The 19,747-nt window shown below is 40.2% G+C and overlaps 1 protein-coding gene across 1 annotated transcript in view; it reads left to right on the forward strand.

The window, feature by feature from the left end:
* Positions 1–19,747, forward strand: part of LOC127236396 (thrombospondin type-1 domain-containing protein 7B-like) — a 177,878-nt gene that overhangs the window by 39,508 nt on the left and 118,623 nt on the right. The window lies entirely within an intron of this gene.

The raw sequence follows: 19,747 nt of genomic DNA on the forward strand, positions 1-19,747 counted from the left end.
CGGCATGTTCATTATTGCTATGTAGAAAGCTACTAATTTTTGCAAGTTGATTTTGTGTCTTCATACTTTGCTAAAAGTGATTATTAGACCCAAGAGTTTTCTGGCAGACTCTTTAGAGTCTGTAAGGTTCTTCATATCATATCATCTGAAAATAAGGATGATTTGACTTCGGTCATTCATACTTGTGTATGTTTTGTTTCTCATACTTTTGTTTATTTTTCTGGCTAAAAATTACAGGATTGCATTTAATAAATGCAGGTAGAGTTGGACACTATTGTCTAATCCCCAACATTGGAGGAAGTGACTTTGGCTTTTCCTGGTTTCACTCTCTGAAGAATTACAAACTGTATGTACTGGAGAGATACCTCAGTAGGTAAAGCCTATACTGCTCTTGCAGAGGACCTGAGTTCTATTCATAACTCCTGTGTCAAGCAGATCGCAACGATCTGTTCCTCTAGCTCCAGGAACTCCAATTCCTTCTTGATTCTATGATCACCTGTGTGCACATATACACAAACTCACATGCACATGCTTGTATGTGCATTTGCACGCGTGTGTTACAAAATAATTGTAAAATTTAAATACTTAAAAATAAATGTAAGGGGTGTGCCTTGGTTCATGTTGCAATGCTATAATGCAATACTCTCGAATTCTATAGCCTCATAGCTCTGGATGCTGGGGAGTCCAGTGTCAGGCTGGAGGGGCTTATCACTACATCAAAACAACAGAACGATGAATAACCACATTGACCTTCCCTAGCATAAAGGCATGCACATCAATGACTGTGACATTCTCAGAACTCAAGCATCTCTCAAAGGCCTCGCCACTTAGGCCTATCAAGGCAAATTTCAACCTGAGCATTGTAGGGTACAAACATTTGTATTATAGAGAGAAGACTGAACTTTATGAGATTACTACAAATGTGTCCTGCATAAAATCTTGAAAATCCCTATAGTTTCCACTTGATGCACTTCAATTTTCTCCATCAGTCACAGGAAAATAGAGATTTAACTTTATTCACCAATATTTGAAATCCTGTATCATGTGCATTGGCAATTGGAGTGGCTTAAGTAATAAGAGTAGAACTGACCAGTGTGCATGGACACAACAGAGACAGACTCCTACATGAATGCACAGCGTGTATTGAAAATCTATCCCCTCCTCACCCTATTTGTGTAGCAAATTACATTAACAGATACCTGAGTGTTGGAACTGTCCTTTTATTTGGAAATAGAAGACAGTGCATACTGCCAAAAAATGTACAAGTGGCTCAAAGACAGTGAGAGAACCTTGTATACATGGAAACTGAGAAACACAAAGAGCCCCCTGGACTGGGGTGATTGCTTAATGTTTGAAAATACTTACCATGCATGTGAGGACCTGAGTGTGAATCTCCAGAAAACATAGATTAACAAAACAAAACAAAGCAAAAAACCGAGCAAGTTTCAAGATTAAAAAGGACTAGAGAATGTAAGACTAGAGGAAATATACCTAAACAAAACCTCAGAGCTAGCATCATCCTACATGTAGAAAACCTTGAAATAATCTATCTCATTGGTGTTACAAATGAGACAGGAACACCACTATCAACTCTCCTTTTCAACAGTGTGCTTAAAGTATTGGCTGGTGTGATAGAGCAAGAGAAGCAAATTAAAGGGATACAAATAGGGAAAGAAGAATCCAAACTGTCCCTATTTGTAGATGACATGGTAGTATACATTAGAGATTCCCAAAGTTCTACCAGAAAACTATAAACAGTAAACAAATTCAGCAATGTGGCAGGATACAGAATGAAATTATACGAATCAGTATCCTTTCTACACATCCAGAAGAAGCAGAGAGGAGATCATAGGCACAGCCCATTCACAATAGCCTCAAAAAATACCTAAGAATCAACTTAACCAAGGATGTGAAGGATCTCTACAATGGAAATTTTAAACCTCTGAAGAAATAGATGTAGGACAACACTAGAAATGGGAAGGCATTCCATGTGCATGGGTTAATATTATGAAAATGACCATTCTATCAAAAGGTATTTACAGATTCAGTGCAATCCCAATCAAGATCTTCATCTCACTCTTCCCCAAAATTAAAGAAAAAATTGTCAGAGAATTCATAGAGAACCAAAAATGACCCTGGGTAGCCATATCAGAAAGAAAGAAAGAAAAAAGCCGAACAAGAAAATCATTCACTGCAGTGTAATATTTGAAAAATATATGAGAACCATACACTAGAGGGGAAAAAAAGCATCTCTAACAAATGGTGCTGGGGACTCTAGCTACACACATACAGAAGAATGAATTGGATCTGTATCCCAGCATGCTCAGAAATGTTAATCAAATTGGACCCATAAGGTGAACCCTGAAACCCTGAACCAGCTCTACAAAACCATGTGTGGCATCCTACATGATAGAGAGGTAAGAAATGATTCAAATAGAAATCCGTTCACCCAAGAATTATAGGCAACACTTGACAAGTGGGACCTCATAAACCTAAAAAATGCCTGCATAGCTAAAGAAATAATTAAGTGAGTGAAGAGGCAGCTCACAGAATGGAAGAGAATCTTTGCAAGCTCTACATATGGAGAGAATTGACATATAAACTATTTATAGAACTCAAAAAATAAAATTAAAGTAGTAATTTAAAATGGGCTTGGGAATTTAACTGATTTCTCAAGGGGAAAAAAAGGCTAAGAAATATCTAAAAAATATTCATTGTCCCTAGCAATTAGAGACATGCAAATCAAAATAACTGTGTGATTTCATCTTATTTCAATCCAAATTGAAGGCATCAGCATTGATAGCAAATGCTGGTGAGGAGTGGGCTAAAGGGAATCCTCATTCACTCTTGATGGTATTGAAAACTGGTACAGTTAATCTGCAAATCAGAGTGGAGGACTCTCAAAAAGCTAGAGATAAATAGATCTTAGACCCAGCTATACAAGTAACTCCTTGACATAAGACAAAGAGTACACGTCCTACTTTAGACATACTTGGTCATACATGGTCAGCCATGTTCGTTGTTGCTCTATATTCACAACAGGTAGTAAATGGGAACAACCTAAAGGGCCTTGAGCCAATACATGGATAATGAAAATGTGGTACATGCACTATATAAAGAAGAATGAAATTGGGAACTTTGTGGGTAAATTGATGGAACTAATAAAGATCATATTGTGAGAGGTAAACTAGACCCAGAAAGATGCACACTGTATGTTCTCTCTCATGGAGCTTCTAGCTCCAAATCTGCAGGTGTGAGTGCAAATCCTGGAGTAACTTCATAAAGCAGCAAAGAAACAAACAAAAACCTTTGCAGTTGGTGGAGAGCATTAGAGAGGGAAATAGCAGGGTTCACATGATCTGAAGGATGGAGTGAGAAACTGAGACCGAGAGGCTCTAATTTGGTGGAAGGAAGGGAGGTAAACACAGAAGAAAGAGAAAAGAAGGTAAAAAGAAGAAAAGGTATCTAAAAAAAGTCATGAGGAATCATACCATTATGTTGCACAAAACAATGAAAGACTTAGAGACAGATATTGGGGTTCAAGCTTCAAGCTAGAAATCAGAAAAGCAAAGCAGCTGGTCACTAGCTCTTACTCTACCTCAGACTGAAAGGCATTCTGGCTCCACCAAACCTCAGATTGTACCCTTTCCTCAGTGTGGCTGGAGAATCCTGAGACTTCATTGTCTTCCTGTCCTCAATGTGGCTGGAGAATGAGTCCTAATACTGAAGACCATGCTCCTATCTTTTATACCCTACTAGTGCTGGGATTAAAGGCATGTGATCCCAAGTGCTGAGATCATCTTTGTGTGGGATGTTCTTCTTTAGGACTGGATCAATCTTGAGTAGATCTGGGTGGCCTCGAACTCACAGAGATCCATCTACTTCTTAACCCTGAGTCCTAGGAATAAAGGTGTGTACCACTACCTCCTAGTTTCTGGCTGTTGGGATTAAAGGTTTATACCTGGCTTCTATATCTTGTGGCTGACTTTGCTTTCTGAATCCTAAGACAAGCTTTAATAAATCATAAATAATATATCACCACAGTATTAACTACCAAAAATATCTGTGATACACATACATTGGTATATAAATAAATGTATATATTTTAAATGAAATTTTCCCATCTAGGCTCACAATGCTCCTCCCTCCAAGAGCCAAAATTTAACAAAACTCCCAAAACCAGGCATGACAAGCCTTCTTTTAAGTTATTGGTCAGTGTTGTATAAAATATTCCCAAAACAAACAAACAAAAATACTCCCCAAACATTATAGACTATTACTATTGCCTTTGCTTGCCTCCAAGAGCTAGAAGGTAAAGTCTTAATGTTAAAGATATCACGCACAACAAATACAGGACCCAAGAGCTGGAACTGACCTGAAAATCCCATCCCTGAGCATTAGTTTTGATGGTACCAGAAGGCACCATCAAGCTTCCAAAGGAGTGAGGCAACCAACAGTCAAACCCAGCTGTGATGTCTATGAACCACAAAGGCATGCTGAGGATAATCTTCTCCAGGGAAGAGCTCACCAATCAGTTATCCTGTACCAAATGGCCAGCCCTGAAAACATATACATATAATCAATACTATACAGACTACTGATTGTTTTGTCTGTGTGTTAGGTAGGGGTGTGTGTGTGTGTGTGTGTGTGTGTGTGTGTGTGTGTGTGTGTGTGTGTACATGCACTTATTAACAAATAATAAAAAGAAAAAATGGCATGGATCTAAAAGGAAACAAGATGGGATATACCGTATTTGGGAGGGTCTGAGAGGGAAAAAAGGGAAAGGAAAATGATGTGATTACATCATAATCTCAAATATTAAGAGAAATAACTTAAAAACAAAAAGCTGGCCATGTAATGTGTCTTTAGTCCAGGCATTCCTACATGGTGGAAGGAGCCCGAGTTTGTAAGCTGACTAGTCATATACAGAGAAAAACAACAAAAAGACATGCATCAAACAAGGTGAAAGATAAGGACTGAGATGGAAGATTGTCTCACACACACACACACACACACACACACACACGCAGGTACACATGCACACACGCAAGTATAAATTATCTTCCAGGAATGAAAAGAGATGTGGGATTGGAGACTAGCTAACTTCATAACCCAAGTGTTTCCAGATGTTTCTGCCTCCCTGCTGCTGATGTCCCCATCTGTGAACAAGACCTGCTTTATCTATAATTGCTGCTGTTCCAAAGAGTGCTTAACTGCATCCTTTTTTCTGTAATGGACTCTAGTTTGCATGTACTAACCTTAATTCCTCCAGTCGGATTATAAACTCTTCAGGATGGAGTGCCATTCAGTCACCTCTCCGGAACTTTGCAACAGTGCTTAAAAAAGGGTCACTCAGGAAGGTGCCTGCTGTACCTTCTGCAGTATCACCAGGGGCCAGGGATGGTATGTGGCTCAACTCCAGGATAGACAGGGTGTGGGTGACTCAGCTCTAGAATAGACAGGGGATGGGTGGCTCAGTACCAAGATAGTCATGGGGTGGGGTGGCTCAGGACCCAGAGAGTCAGGGGGTAGGGGAGGTTCAGCACCATGGACAGAAAGGGACGGGGTAGAGCCACACTTTTTATGTCAGTCTCAATGCTGCTGGAATGTGGTATGTCTTTGGTAAAAGATATTTTATCCCTCCAAAATAGATTATTTTATGGAGAATGTGTTTCCTTTGAAAGGTGCTGTTTGTTTCTAAGAGAGTGCAAGGGGTAAATGTCCTAATGGGGGCATGTCCACATTGGCTGTTTATAATTTTCACTTCAGCATGATTAGCAAATGTTTGTAACGTTCTGGCCTTTGACACCTCTATTAACCTCATTCTTAGTAATGCTACTCCTTATTATTAATATCTTGCTATTAAGAGTGCCTCTGATTAGTTCTTTCATCTTCTGTGTTCTCATTGGTGGGCAACACTTCTCTTCATTTTACTTTGACTTTTCCTAAGAATATTTTTAATTTTTCTAAGTTTTTATTTTAGCTACATTTAAAATAACTCACAGGAACATAAGACATTGGGCATGCCTTTAAACTTCAAATAAAGGTTTCAATCGGACCCAACCTGTAGATTCCTTAGGATCCATACATAAGCAGGAACAATAGGGGGTATGAATGAGTCACACCCTCCTTGGGTTTTCAAAAGGAATATATTACTATGTCTAAACTGATGCCTGGCTTGGCAAGAAGAGAATGAGCAATGTCCCTTGCTTCTCTTTGTCCCTTGATGAGTTCAAGTATTGCAGGCTGAAGCTGTATTAGCATACCCAGGACACTGAAGGTTGAGATTTTCAGTCATCTGCATAATCCTTCCTCCCTACCAGCCTCTCTCTCTCTCCTTTTCTTTCTCCTTAGTTCCCTCCTTTCTTCCTCACTCAACTCTCCCTCTTCCCTCCCTTCCTTTCATCATTCTCTGACAGATCTTCTTGTGTCTCACACTAGCCTTGAACCCCTTTGTAACTGAAGATGGCCGGGAGCTCTGAGCTCCTCTCACAGCTCCCTGGTGCTGGGATTACAAGTGTGCATCACTGTGTCCACTTTCTAGCATGATGGTGATGGAGCGCTGGACCAAATGTTAACTGAGCATTCTACCAGCTTCATACTCTCAAATGTGTATCAAAACTCCACTGTTAAGTGCTGCTCTTCCTAACTCACTTTCTGGGTGAGAACTGGAAACATTTCATTAACGTAGAATGCTGACTATGTGCTGCTCAGAACTAGGCTGGTCTGGCCTTTACATGTTGGGCAGGATACAAAGAGTATCTGTTCTTATGTGTGAGGTTGACAGGGATTCTAACTCAATTTGTATGCTGTTTTATTGTTTGTCTGTTTGTTTTGTTGGTTGTTGGTTGGTATTTTGATTTTGTTTTTTGAGGCAGAGTTTCTCTTCATAGCCTTGGCTGTCCTGGAACTCACTATATATACCAGGTTGACCTCGAACTTACAGAGATCTGCCTACCTCTGCTTCACCAGTGCTAGGATTAAAGGTGTGTGCCATGACTGCCCGGCATTGTGTGCTATTTTCTAATTATCCTCAGGATACACACAAGTATGCATCAAGATAAAATATTTATTTCAAACTACTCATTTCTAAAAGTCTTACTCTCTCTTGGTCATAGGCACTTGGCTAGTTGAGAGCCTTGTAATAATGAGCCTCTAGAGAAAAGAGTGCTGACAGTAGAGACGTGAAACTTAATACAGGGAAGTGAAATGCCTCTTGGAGGAAAATGTTACTATCTGGAAAATAAAATATGTTCAAAATGGACACGGAGTGTATGTGGCACTGGGAAATGCCAGGGTTACAATTTTGGTGTTTAATGTGAGCAGAGTGAATGAATGCACTCTTTCAGGAGAGGCAGAATGAATGAATGCACTGAACTCTGGATGGGACTCTAAGATGGTTTCACCACTGTTGACCTTGGATGAGTCAGAGGACATCCCTAGGTATTGGGTTTTTTTTTTTTTTTGTTTGTTTGTTTTGTTTGCAGAGATCAGATACTGTATAAGACACAGCAGAGACCTCTTCCACTCTAGACCTCTAGGGGGAATAGGCCTGTGGAAGAAACAGCTTTATTTAAGCTTTACTTGATCCTGTTTGTTTGTTTGTTTGTTTGCTTATTTATTTACTTGTGTGTCTATATGTTTGCATGCATGTGCACACGTTAGTGTATATGTGTGGAGATTGAGTGTTGCCACTGAAGTATCTTCCAGTTTTTTCCTTTTGAGGCAAAGTCTCTTAGTGGACTAGAACTCCATCATAAAGGCTAGGCTAGCTCAACAGTGAATGCCAGGAATCTACCTGTGTCTGCCTCTCATCTCACCATCCCCAGTATTTTAAGCACATACAGCTGCATCAGGTCCTCCCTTGTCCAAGGATGGGTACTTCACAGAGTAAGTTCTCTAGGCAGTCCTACCTGTTACTCTTTGGACATTAAGAGTCCTTAGGCCATGAAAGGGTCAGTCTACAAAAGCAATAAGAAACAAGTCTCATTGTCTCAAAAATACAGCAATTAATAACAAGTCGTTTAATATGAATTAAAATAAGAAAGTAACTCTAGAAGGTGCCTCAAATAATTCATTGATGATGACATACATGTGAAGGGTGGCCCTTGTCTATTGGCTGGCTGAGCATGGTTCTAGCTGTGTTTTCAGAGTAAGAGATACATCAGAAAGTAGGGTTGGCTGTACTTTACATTCTATTGTACTGATGGGGGATGAGTTGGCTCTGGCTCTCAGATGAGACACTTCATCTTTGACTGTATCCTCTCTAAGGAGTTCCTGAGAGCACTTCTATGTCCTTCACTGCTGTGTTGTCTTGAGCTGTCAGTGTCTGACTATCATCTGAAAGGCCATGACTACTCTAGTAATCAGGTTCTCCCCCTCACAAGAATATCCATGATAAACATGGATTTTTATTCATCGAGCTCTATTGCTCAATCATATTGCAACACCACCTTAAAGGTACAAATTATATAAAAAAAATAATTACAGTTGCATTTATTTTAATTTTGTAGGAAGTTGCATTTTGGAAAGTTCAATCCACCCACTCTTACAAAGATACAAAGATAAATAATAATATTTTCAAATTTGATGTTAATTTTCTTTTCAGAACTTTTAACTATATCCATGCTGCTTTTAATATTAAATTATCTAAGTATATTTTAAAGGAAATGTTTCTCTAGTTTTGATGATTTTTTCATTAAAATACACACACACACACACACACACACACACGTGTGTATATATCTTATGCCAGAAATTACTGGACAAGTCATGTAAGTTTTCCCCCTATTTCAATTTAAATTTGAAACAAGCTTGTTTTACATGTCTATCCCAGTTCCTTCTCCCTCCCCTCCTCCTATGCTCCCCCAACCCCTATCCCATCCCCTTTCTGCTCCCCAGGGTGAGGCCTTCCATGGGGGATCTTCAAAGTCTGTCATATCATTTTGGAGCAGGGCCTAGGTCCTCACTCATGTGTCTAGGCTGAGGGAGTATCCCTGTATGTGAAATGGGCTCCCAAAGTCCATTTGTTTACTAGGGATAAATACTGATCCAGAGGCCCCATAGACTGCCCAAGCCTCCTAACTAACATTCACATTCAGGGAGTCTGGGTTGGTCCTATGCTGGTTTCCCAGCTGTCAGACTAGGGTCCATGAGCTCACCCTTGTTCAGGTCAGCTGTTTCTGTGGGTTTCTCCAGCCTGGTTTTGACCCCTTTGCTCATCACTCCTCCTGGAACTGGATTCCAGGAGTTGGACTCAGTGTTTAGTTGTGGGTGTCTACTTCTGCTTCCATCAGCTACTAGATGAAGGCTCTAGGATGGCATATAAGGTAGCCATCAATCTCATTATTGTGGAAGGGTATTTAAGGTAGCTTCTCCACTATTGCTTAGATTGTTAGTTGAGAACATCCTTGTAGATCTCTGAACATTCCCTTTGTGCCAGATTTCTCTTTAAACCTATATGGCTCCCTCTATTATGGTTTCTCTTTTCTTGCTCTCCTCTATTCTACCCCCAACTTAAATTTCCTGTTCCCTCATGTCCTCCTCTCCCCTCTTTTTCTCATCTTCTCTTTCTCATAACTTCCTTTCCCCTCCCCCTATGTTTGATATTTTCTCAATAAAATTAATATTTCAAGGATAACGGGTATATTTTAAGAAATGTAAACAGTCATTTTTATGACCCAATTTTTCTCTGAATATTTAGGTATGTGTGAAAAATTAAAGACTGTACAATTTCTCAAGAAGGCTTTTATAGCATTACTGATATATAGGCAAATATTTTTCAAATTCATGACATTCTACTGTGTATCATTTACTCTCCTTATTCTCCACCCTCTTCCGGATTTTGAGAAAAATGTCTTGACCATTGCTCTCTCCTACCCTGGAGGAAGCGTCAGCATTAAGGTTCTCACCCAAATCAGGCTCACACAGAGAACAGTGCAGATGATCATTTCAGCCTGGGGGGGCAGGGAGACATGCAAGGAACCCAAGCACTGACCTTTCACAGAAAAATGCCTCACACGGTAGCCAAGAGAAAAAACTGAAGTCCTGCAGTTTGGGTTCCAGCCATACCTCTGTCATATGCAAAGTACAGAACCATGGATGGACCTTTCCTAGTTTCATTTTCTATTGGGAACTAGAGTTATTATTATCCAGAGTAGATAACTCACAAGGTTGGCTTCTTAATTCTGGTTCTTCACATGGATTGCATGTAGCATGTGAACTGTTCAGCATGTTTCATTCTGTATGTTTCTAGGGGTGGTGTGGGCATCACACCCAAAGAGACACAATAGTGAAATAAGATCTTTTGATTTTCTTCCTAACACACAAATCTACATTACATAATCCAGCTATGCTAAGAATTGTATTGTTAAATGTTGTAGGGAAGGAGATGAGGCTGGAGGAAAGAAGGCTTATGGAGGCTCCTTAGGGAGGAGATAACCAGAGGGGGAGGCCCTGTGTAGGCAAAGTTGTTTTTTTTTTTTTTTTTGTTTTGTTTTTGTTTTTGTTTTTTTTTGGTAAAAGATCTACCTGGTTCACACAGGTAGCAAGAGCCACCCCATTTAATAAGCCTTTAATTAAAGTATTGCCAATTGGAGTTTTCCCCATTTACTAGATCTTTAATTTGCCAATTGGAGTTTTTAAATTATAGTCTATACATTATTCAGAGGGTTTACTTTTCAGCCTGCTAATAATAAGAATTGTCAAAATGTACAAATCTTGATTGTTCTCCCCAACACGCTGGTTCCAGTTCTGCTCCAGCGCTAGTTCTATTGGATTGCACTGGAAGAATTCTGGCATTATGATAGCCAATTATATACAGAGTGTGTAATAAAAGAGTTGGAAGCTGGGTATTGGGGGTGCACGCCTTTAGTCCCAGCACTCAGGAGGCAGAGGCAGGCAGATCTCTGTGAGTTCAAGGCCAGCTTGGTCTAAAGAGCTAGTTCCAGGACAGCCTCCAAAGCAATACAGAGAAACCCTATCTCACCCCCCCCCCAAAAAAAGAAAGAATTGGAAGAAGTTTTGTAATGCAGGGATATGTGTTTATATGCTTAAGACAAATTACAGATGGTTCTGGTAAAAAAAAAAATGTATTTCTTTATTCAAAAGAATGAGCTGTTTGCATTTTTAAATTGTTATGCACAGCCTAATTCCTGTCCCTTTCCGTGACTCTCAAAGCCCTCCTTTGAAGTTGAATTAACTTGTTCAGACTAAAACGATTTGCAAATTTTGAGTAGCATGCGCTAACAAGGACACAGAGTACAGCAAAGCCTTCTGTTAAGACTGGGAGGGTGTGTGATTTATTTTAGAGATACATAGTTCTTTCTAGAGAGTCCAAAATGATCATCGCACATACGAACTGCTCTCCCTTTGAAGGAGCTGTCAGCGCCGCACTTTGTGGCTGGGGCTCTCACAGGACTGTGCTATTTTAGAGCTAGTTCTTGCTATTCATAGGAAGCCACATTCTGAATCAGCACAAATGAAGGGCTGTCTTGACTGATCCTCCCACACTGGCTCCCAGGCATCCTGTGAGGGGTTCTAACATCCTGGGACCACTCTGCTTCCTGTTCTCAACAGAAAGGCCTGTTTCTCAGCACCACTGTCCTAATCCATTTCCGGTTTCCTGGTCTCAACAATGCTTTTGTGTTGTCCTGAGCACTCTTTCTTCTTTCCAATTCCTGCTCATTAGCTGTAGAGACATATTATCATGGTGTTTGCTGTTGAGGAGAAATATTTTGTAATATTTTGTTACCTGCTGAAAGGTGACCCTACCTTTCCCCATCTTTCAAGTATCTCACTTGAAAGGGGTGGGAAGGAGTACAGTAGGTAGTGTGGGTACCTTTCTTAGGAAGAGTCTGAAATTAACATGGAAAATTTAAACATTTGCTACCTCTTAAAGCTTTTACAACCAATCATAGGGACCTTCTGTAGTCACCACAGAAGTGGCAACACAGCTCCCCCTTCTCCCTACAAGAACACTCCCAGATATTTTACCCTTACCTGTGATGGTTTTTGTTAGTTAAATGTGTTCTTTGACGATTTCATTCATGCCTAGGATGCATCCTTATACTTTCAGCCTCTGATCTCATTCCCAACCCTGTCATATCCCTCTTCTCCCTAAACATTCCTCCCTCGTGCTCTTGGCCTTTTGTTTTTTAAACAAAAGGGGACATTTTTAACTGGGGACATCTGGGTCACCATAAGCTTGGATATCCTTTGGGCCAGGCTTATGAAAGTCCCAGCACAGGTAACCACAGCTATTATGAGTTCAAGGCGGCAAAGGCTGCTGTTAATGTTTTTAAAGTTACTTTTTCTGTAGGTTCTCCCTTAGTGAAGTCTTTTTTTTATGGCAGCAATGTCCATTTTTCCTCCCAACTATTAAAGTAATGACAGATATTTTTCCAATACAAAGTCACAGGAAATTGTAATGTTACAATACAGATTTTAAGAGCCTGTGACCTGAGTTTCTCACATCACACTTGCGATCTTAGGGAACGAACGAACGTGTCACACTCAGCTACGGCATCTCAGGTGGTCATGATTATTCCACTCAAGGGCATTTGATGATTAAAGGTGGACTTGAGCACTGGAGATATGGCTCAGTGCGTAAGTACATATACTCTTTTTGAAGAACATCCAGGCTCAATTCCAGTGCTCACTTGGTGAAGCGCATGGTTCTGCGTGCAGGAAAAACACCGTACCTATGAAGTAAATAATTTTTAAAAATTTGTTTGAATTTATTCTAATTCTCAAAATAAAATGGAAGATAATGTAAAAATAATAGAATTAAAACATTTTAAAGGTGGACTTGGATTCAAGCATGCTGCTCTATAATTGACACCCAGGGCATCACTAGTGAGTGTTAGCCACTAATACTTGCATCAGTAACTTAAATAGGCATTTAGGGAAGACTTACTCACATTCAGCTCCTCTCATGGTTTCTGCAGACAATGAATTCCGTCTTACACAATGCTAAACCAGGAGGCCTCTGAGACTAACACCCCCTCTTAGAAGCCAAGCTTTCCAGACAGAGTGTGTTTCTACCTCTCAGCTCCCTGCAACCCTGTTTCTTTCATCTATCTTCCCACACCTACTTTCTGTCTTTGTTTGACCACTTTCTCTTCCCCCTAAATCTCCCCAGGGCTTTTTCTCTGGGAATAATGGTTTTAGTGTTGTAAAGAGTCAAAAAGGTTACATTGTTTCTCTCCTCTAATTCTCCCTTCATTCTTCCTTTAGCTTTTAACCACATGTCCACAAAGCAAACAGAAAGAAAGTCTCAAAATGAGCTTGGAAGTCAGACCATAAAACAATAAATGCAGAATGCCTCTCTCCTATATTTTAAGCACGTAATTATTGGCTGCCCATTGCTCTGTAAATCTGTGTTTAGACTCCATTTTTATTCTGAATATTGCCGTTCCATTTTCTGATCTACACTGTAGTACTCTGCAGCAATAGAAAATATATCCATGGATGGGCATTTTCTAATTGATTAAATTAAATGAATGAAATTTGGAAACTTTTTGACATGTGTCCAAATTTCACATAATTACTTCTAATTGCAGGAATTATTTTTTTAGATATCAAATCTGCTGTATATACACACATCTTCCTGCCAAATTGTATTGCATAGCACTTTGCCAAGAGAGTCACAATATGGTTAAAATTAAGCTTCATTAGGTGTAACGGGATGAGATGCAATTTAATTCTTAAAGCTGACTGTAAGCACTGGAAGATAGATTTGCTTTTCTTCTGCCTACCAAGTTAAAAAAAATAATACATTATTTTGCAAATCCCAGTGGCAAAAGGTAGCTAAAATAATTCATGCAACTTCTCAAAGGAAAAAGGACTCCATGCTTAAAACTGTGCTATTATTTATCTTTACCCTTCAACCATTTGACTCCCTTAGTCTGTAGAAGAGGCCCTTTTATTTTAGCAGAAAGTGGATTGAGTTTCTGCCAAGTCAGTGTACTCCCTAAATGGATATGTCAGAGGCAATATTGTTTCTCAAAAATCATTTAGAAAGCAGCATTTTTACATAAGTAGGCTCTTTCATTAGTTTTGAATTAAATTTTGAGCAATTGCTGTTTCTGTTATGGCTGCTTTTGGAGAGCCCAGGCAATGAGGGCTTCCCACGTCCTTGAGTCAAAGTTTCCTTTGGGGTTTACAGTGTGTGTGTCAGGCTTGGAAGATTGGAATGGATGTAACGCGTCTGTCTAAGCTCTTTGTGGAGGTTGATGATATTCACAAAATCAAATATTTTGCATAAAATCAACTAAAGATTGAGGGTTTAATTTGTATGAGGATCATGTAGAAAAAGGGTTACATGATGTAAGTCTCATGGTGTCCCAAGAAATGCCTTTGGTTTCCATTTCTAGCCTTAAAAGTGCTGGAGAAAAAATTATAGTGATTAATTCCCCAGATGCTTCTCTTTGTCTTGAAGAGAATGTGCACTTCATTATGCCCTGACAGAATTACATTGACTGCTTTGTGAATTTTGAAAGAATGTCTTGATTTTTTCATCTAATAATAGGTATATTGAAAAAGAAACGCCCATTAACTGTGATGATAGTGTCTTCCCTTTAGGCAATTGACTCATTGGTTATAAACTAAAGGGGGCTACAGAGATATTAATTACAATTAGAAAAATAATATTGCCCAATTTCCTTTTAATTTCTGTTAGAAGGGTTAAATACGTAAACAGATTAAATCTTGCAGAATGTCAGGATGGAAAGAGGGTTCTCTCATAAATGTTTGCATCATACTGTTTTGTTAATTCAAATTAGTTTATATTCTAGCTGGAATTAATTTTAAAGAATAAATTGTAAAGGTGTTCATCATTCTATATATTATAATTGTCAATGTGGTAGTTGCCTGGCCAACCACAACAGGAAGTTCTCTGTCTCTCTCTCTCTCTCTCTCTCTCTCTCTCTCTCTCTCTCTCTGTGTGTGTGTGTGTATGAAACATACATATATATATTTTTTTAAATTTGTGTCCTCATCTCAAATCACCCTTCCCTTAAGGAAAACAATGAACTTTATTCCTGTCCAGAATTGAGGATAGTCACATTTTATTAACAGGGTGTATCACCCAGCAGCATATTTTGCCCTTTGTTAATTAGCATTCCGTTCATTCAGTTAGTCATCATTTTAAGGAAACTTTGCAATCATTAGTCCCAGACTTCAACATTTCTTGTAGGGCAGGTCAATTTAATCATTTCTTACTGCAAATGAAAAATTCCAGGTTAGGTACCCGAATATTCAAAATATTAATTACTAGCGAATGTGAGCAATCACTTAAAATACAGTACTGTATTTCTCAGCATTGGGAACGACTGTAGCACATAGAGATCAGGATGTACCCTGGGTATTTTAATATTTGGGGGATCCTTAGAGATTTCTGAGAGAGCTGAAGCTATTTTCTATAGAGCCCAAGCAGCCCACAAGACCTGACTGATGACATCTTTAGTCCAGCAGGTGTCAGTGTGAGAACCCGGGTAGCAGAAAGCTTCCAGGTGAACACTGTTGAAGGCCAGGTGGAGGAAATGACAGAAATGAAGGGTCTCTCGAACCAGGGATTCATTGGGTTTGAGATGACAGAGTTAGTTCATAGTCATTTCAGAGGAAAGAGTGCATTGACCAGGAAAACAGCAATTCTTACTTCAAGCACTCTAGTTGGATTTTGACCCAAGATAAATGAAAGCTCGGTAACATATATATGGACCACACATCACCCAGCTCCAGCAAACAATGTCTCCACCCCACGCCCTAAAATAGCATAATCAGAATATCCATACTCATGAGTAAAGACTAAAAGGGAACAGTCTTCTGGGACAGAATAATTTTGGGATTTGGTATCTCCTTTCCAGTGGGCATAGGTTAGAATTCTGAGGTAGTGATGTAAAGAAAGGTTTGGGTCTAATTTAAAGGGTTAAATTGGGCCCAGAGCATTCATGGGTTCCTTGTATCTGTCATAGCTCTAGCTACTGTGATTCATACAGAAGCTATCCTGGTGCAAAGGGCCACATCTGTCTTGACAGGTGCCTTCATTTTTACAGGAAGAAAATGAAAGGTGGAAGTAGGTTTGCTTCCTAGCCTAAGGCTCAGGTCTTGCTATCCTCTGGATTTGAGAATAAAATTGCACAAACCTCCTGAGCCTTTGGAGCTTAGTTTTTCAGTCAAATTGATTAATTAAGCTCAGTTAGCCCTAAAGCTGACATCCAGGACTCACAGTCAATAGGTGCAGAAGCAGCCTGTGTTCACCCTTCTCCAATGTTCTGAAGCTGCTAAGTGCTTTGTGATGTATTCATGATTTATTTCTGGAGAAAATGTGTCCTGGGGGTGTGACTTAGGGTCATGGAAGAACTGAGTTGGCCCAGGCACATCGATTCAGTGCCTAAGTGAAATATCTGAGACATGTCACCATGGCAGGAAGAATTTATTGATATGGATTAAGATCCATTGTCCATCAAAGCAGCAGGTGCTGAAGAAAAATGACTGCTTTGACAAATGGCTTCACCCTATCCCTGGGTCTCTAATATGTCAGTCTGGAGTCCCCAAGGAAATTATTCCCTCCTCTTTGCCAGGTAATAGTGACTGTCTCTAATTTCATATCTTACATTACTTTCACAGTCTAACAGTCTACTAATTAAGTATTTATGCAAGAGGACATGGGGGGACTTAACCCGTAACCACTTGCTTATCCTCAACTTCTCTTTAAAACAAAACAAACAAGTCTAGCTTAAGTGTGGAGGTGGTGTCCTGGCAGATTCTGTCTCAGGGCCTTTTCCCCCTGCCTCTTTCTAACTGCACTTCAGCCTAAGAGCTGTTCCTGCCAGGCATTCTGGTAGCTTCACTTGAGGTTTAGCAGGATCTCACCATGTGCCAGATAGATACTTTGCTGGTGGATTGAGTAGTGTCAGCTACTGTGTCAATCATCAGATGCAGAGATGTGACAGACTTAGTGCTGAGATGCTTGGTACTGCATCTGGTACTTCATCTGGCTGGTGTGGAAATGAGGGAAACATGGCAATAGAAAGAGGTCAAAAAACACACCCTTGACTTCTTGTTGGGGCTCCTGGATCTCTGTGCAGTTTGGATCCAATGCCAATGCAATGTGGTTCTATGAGGTAAAAGTCTTGGCCTGCTTGACTACTCATTGTCAGTTCTCCATCAAGAACATGGTGCTGACACAAGGTGTGATGTGGGTCCCTGCACCAATTATCAACTTTTCTGAGTCGATATACAGACGTACAGATATACAAAACTCACTTGCATACAGCCTATTTCAAGAAGGAGATGTGTTCCTTACTAACAGGTAGCAAAGAACATATAAAGTCTATTTTGTCCTGACCCAGTCTCCCAAGGTACAGAAAGCACATGCCTGTGTACTGAACTCTGTGAGCCTTACCAGAAAGTGGTCACTCTGGGTTCTGTACACTGGGGCACATGGCATGGCATTCAAGGATACCTTGTTAAGGCCACTGGGATACACTTCAGGCTTTTTTTTTTTTTTGGCCAGTTCTTCTCTTCTATCATGATGTTGAATTTCTAACCCATTCACTAGCTATTCTTCAGGGTGATAGGCAAGCTGTGCAGGAGAGCATGGTCAGCCCAGGGCTACTCAAAGAGCATCTTATACACACCTTAGGCATTTCAAGTAAAAACATCACCTGATGAAGTGGTTCATAGAATAAATTCAGAAGCCAGACTGTCTGGTTCCAGATCTTGTCTCCACCATTCCCTATCTAGTTCTGTGGGCAAGTGAGCTAAGATTGTTTTAGAGTGACTTTTATTATTTTTAATTATGTCTCTGTGTGCCTGCGTAGCATACAAAGCCCATAGAGGCCAGAAGAAGGGGCCAGATTGCTTAGAGCTAGAGATATAGGGGGTTAAAAGGCAGCCAAGTGAGTCCTGGAAACAGAATTCTGCACTTTGAGCTAACATTTCTATAGTGTAGTTCTTTTATTTTAAAACTAGAGGTATTAAGAACATGTACCTCAAAGAGAAGCTATTCAGACTAAATGTATCAGTATCTTTTTTGATATTATATATAACCCATGCTTGGCATGCATCATGAATGTTTAGTAAATGATTAGACTAATCAGGCACCACGCCCACTTCCTTCTGATCTGTTGCTGGAGTTTCTTTTTCTGCTTGTCCATTAAATGCCAACACACATGGGTGCCAGGCACACTTCTACATTAAGACATCCGGCTTTGTTGTTGTTTATTTATGGGGTGCTCAGATGCCTCTCCTCCTGGTGTCTGTTAAGCTGTTGCCAGACCCAATCTTGTTGGTAGAGAATTCCTTGAACACAGACAGTACCTAAGAGTGGCTGATTTAAACGGTGACTCGGTAGCTTAGAATGGTTGAGTCATTTACTCAGTGGATGTGTATCGGTGTAGCTTGCCTTACTCTGAATCCAGCCATCACAAAGATCCATCTCTAATTTGGTTCATATCCCACTGACAACTGTGGTATGATCCCCGTTTATCCTTTCCCCTCATCGGTATCCCGGGACAGATTCACTAACTCCTCCAGTATCTGCCCTCTCCTCCTTTCCCTGTCCCTACTCCCTGAAGTGCGTGCTTTCACACTCACACTGGCAGTCTAACTTGGCTTTCATTTTAAGTCAAATCAAACCAGTTCCATAAACTTTAAAATAGTTAATTGCAAATAAATTATCAGCGTTGTCTTCACACTCCTTTCATAAGCGATTTAGACTGAGGCTTTGCTCATCAGGGACCCCCACCCCGACTCACAAGCCTGTGTCTTTTTCTGTGACGGTATTTATTTTCTGTTTCTGTTGGCTGGGTTCTGATTTGAAGCTCCCCTGCTCAGAGTTGTGACAGATTGCAACCTTCACTACATCTGATTCTTCAATACCCAGACAGCAAGGAAGCAAATGAGGTATCGAGACTCGCCACCCAGTCCCCTCACGACACTTCCCACCTTTGAGGCATTTTCAATCTGTTCAGCTGGATCGCAATGACACACAGGGAATATTCACAAAACAGTACAAGCCAGTCAGTAGCTTCCCCAACTGAAGCTACTACCCAGAAAATTTGGAATCTCTCAAAACTTGCTCGATTTGAGGCAACTCTTTGTAGGAAAAGTAAACAGTTTCACATTTGGATGTTCCTTCTGATGTATATTTTAAGGATTAGTACATATTCATGGTATGAGGCTTGAATGCATGCTTCTCATAGGCTAGGATTACATTTGCCCCCTCCCTCCAATCTGCTAGACAGTCTTCTCTTTCTAAATACCACCTCCTTGCTTTTACAACTTACTGCTTTTAATATGGCTCACATGGTTCACACTGGGTAGACTGATGACAACTTTGCTCCCCTGGTGATGTGCCCAGTACCTTCCACCACAATGAAAGCTAGCCAGTAGGGATGAAGCTTTCAGGTTGATATCAGCTTGATTTATCCATGTGCCATGACTAAGTATGCGGTATCTTCATCGACGGGGCTTCCTATCACATTCTGGAGGGTAAACAAAAGCGATGGCAACAGTCTTCAATGTTTGGGATTGTTTACAGAACCCTTTTTACCTATGAATATGTATATATTTTCAGGCATTTCTGCAGTAGTAAGTCCCCATATGGCATTTTCAAAGGACCTTAAGTCTTCCTTTCCTATACGCCCTCCTCTACCCTACCCTTCCCGCCGCTCCCACCTCACTAATCCCTCCATGTTCCACCATTCCCTGCTCACCTGTCTTAGGCTCTGCTCCCTAATCC

This window comes from Phodopus roborovskii, unplaced genomic scaffold (genome assembly GCF_943737965.1).
Source record: "Phodopus roborovskii unplaced genomic scaffold, PHOROB, whole genome shotgun sequence".
NCBI lineage: Eukaryota > Metazoa > Chordata > Mammalia > Rodentia > Cricetidae > Phodopus > Phodopus roborovskii.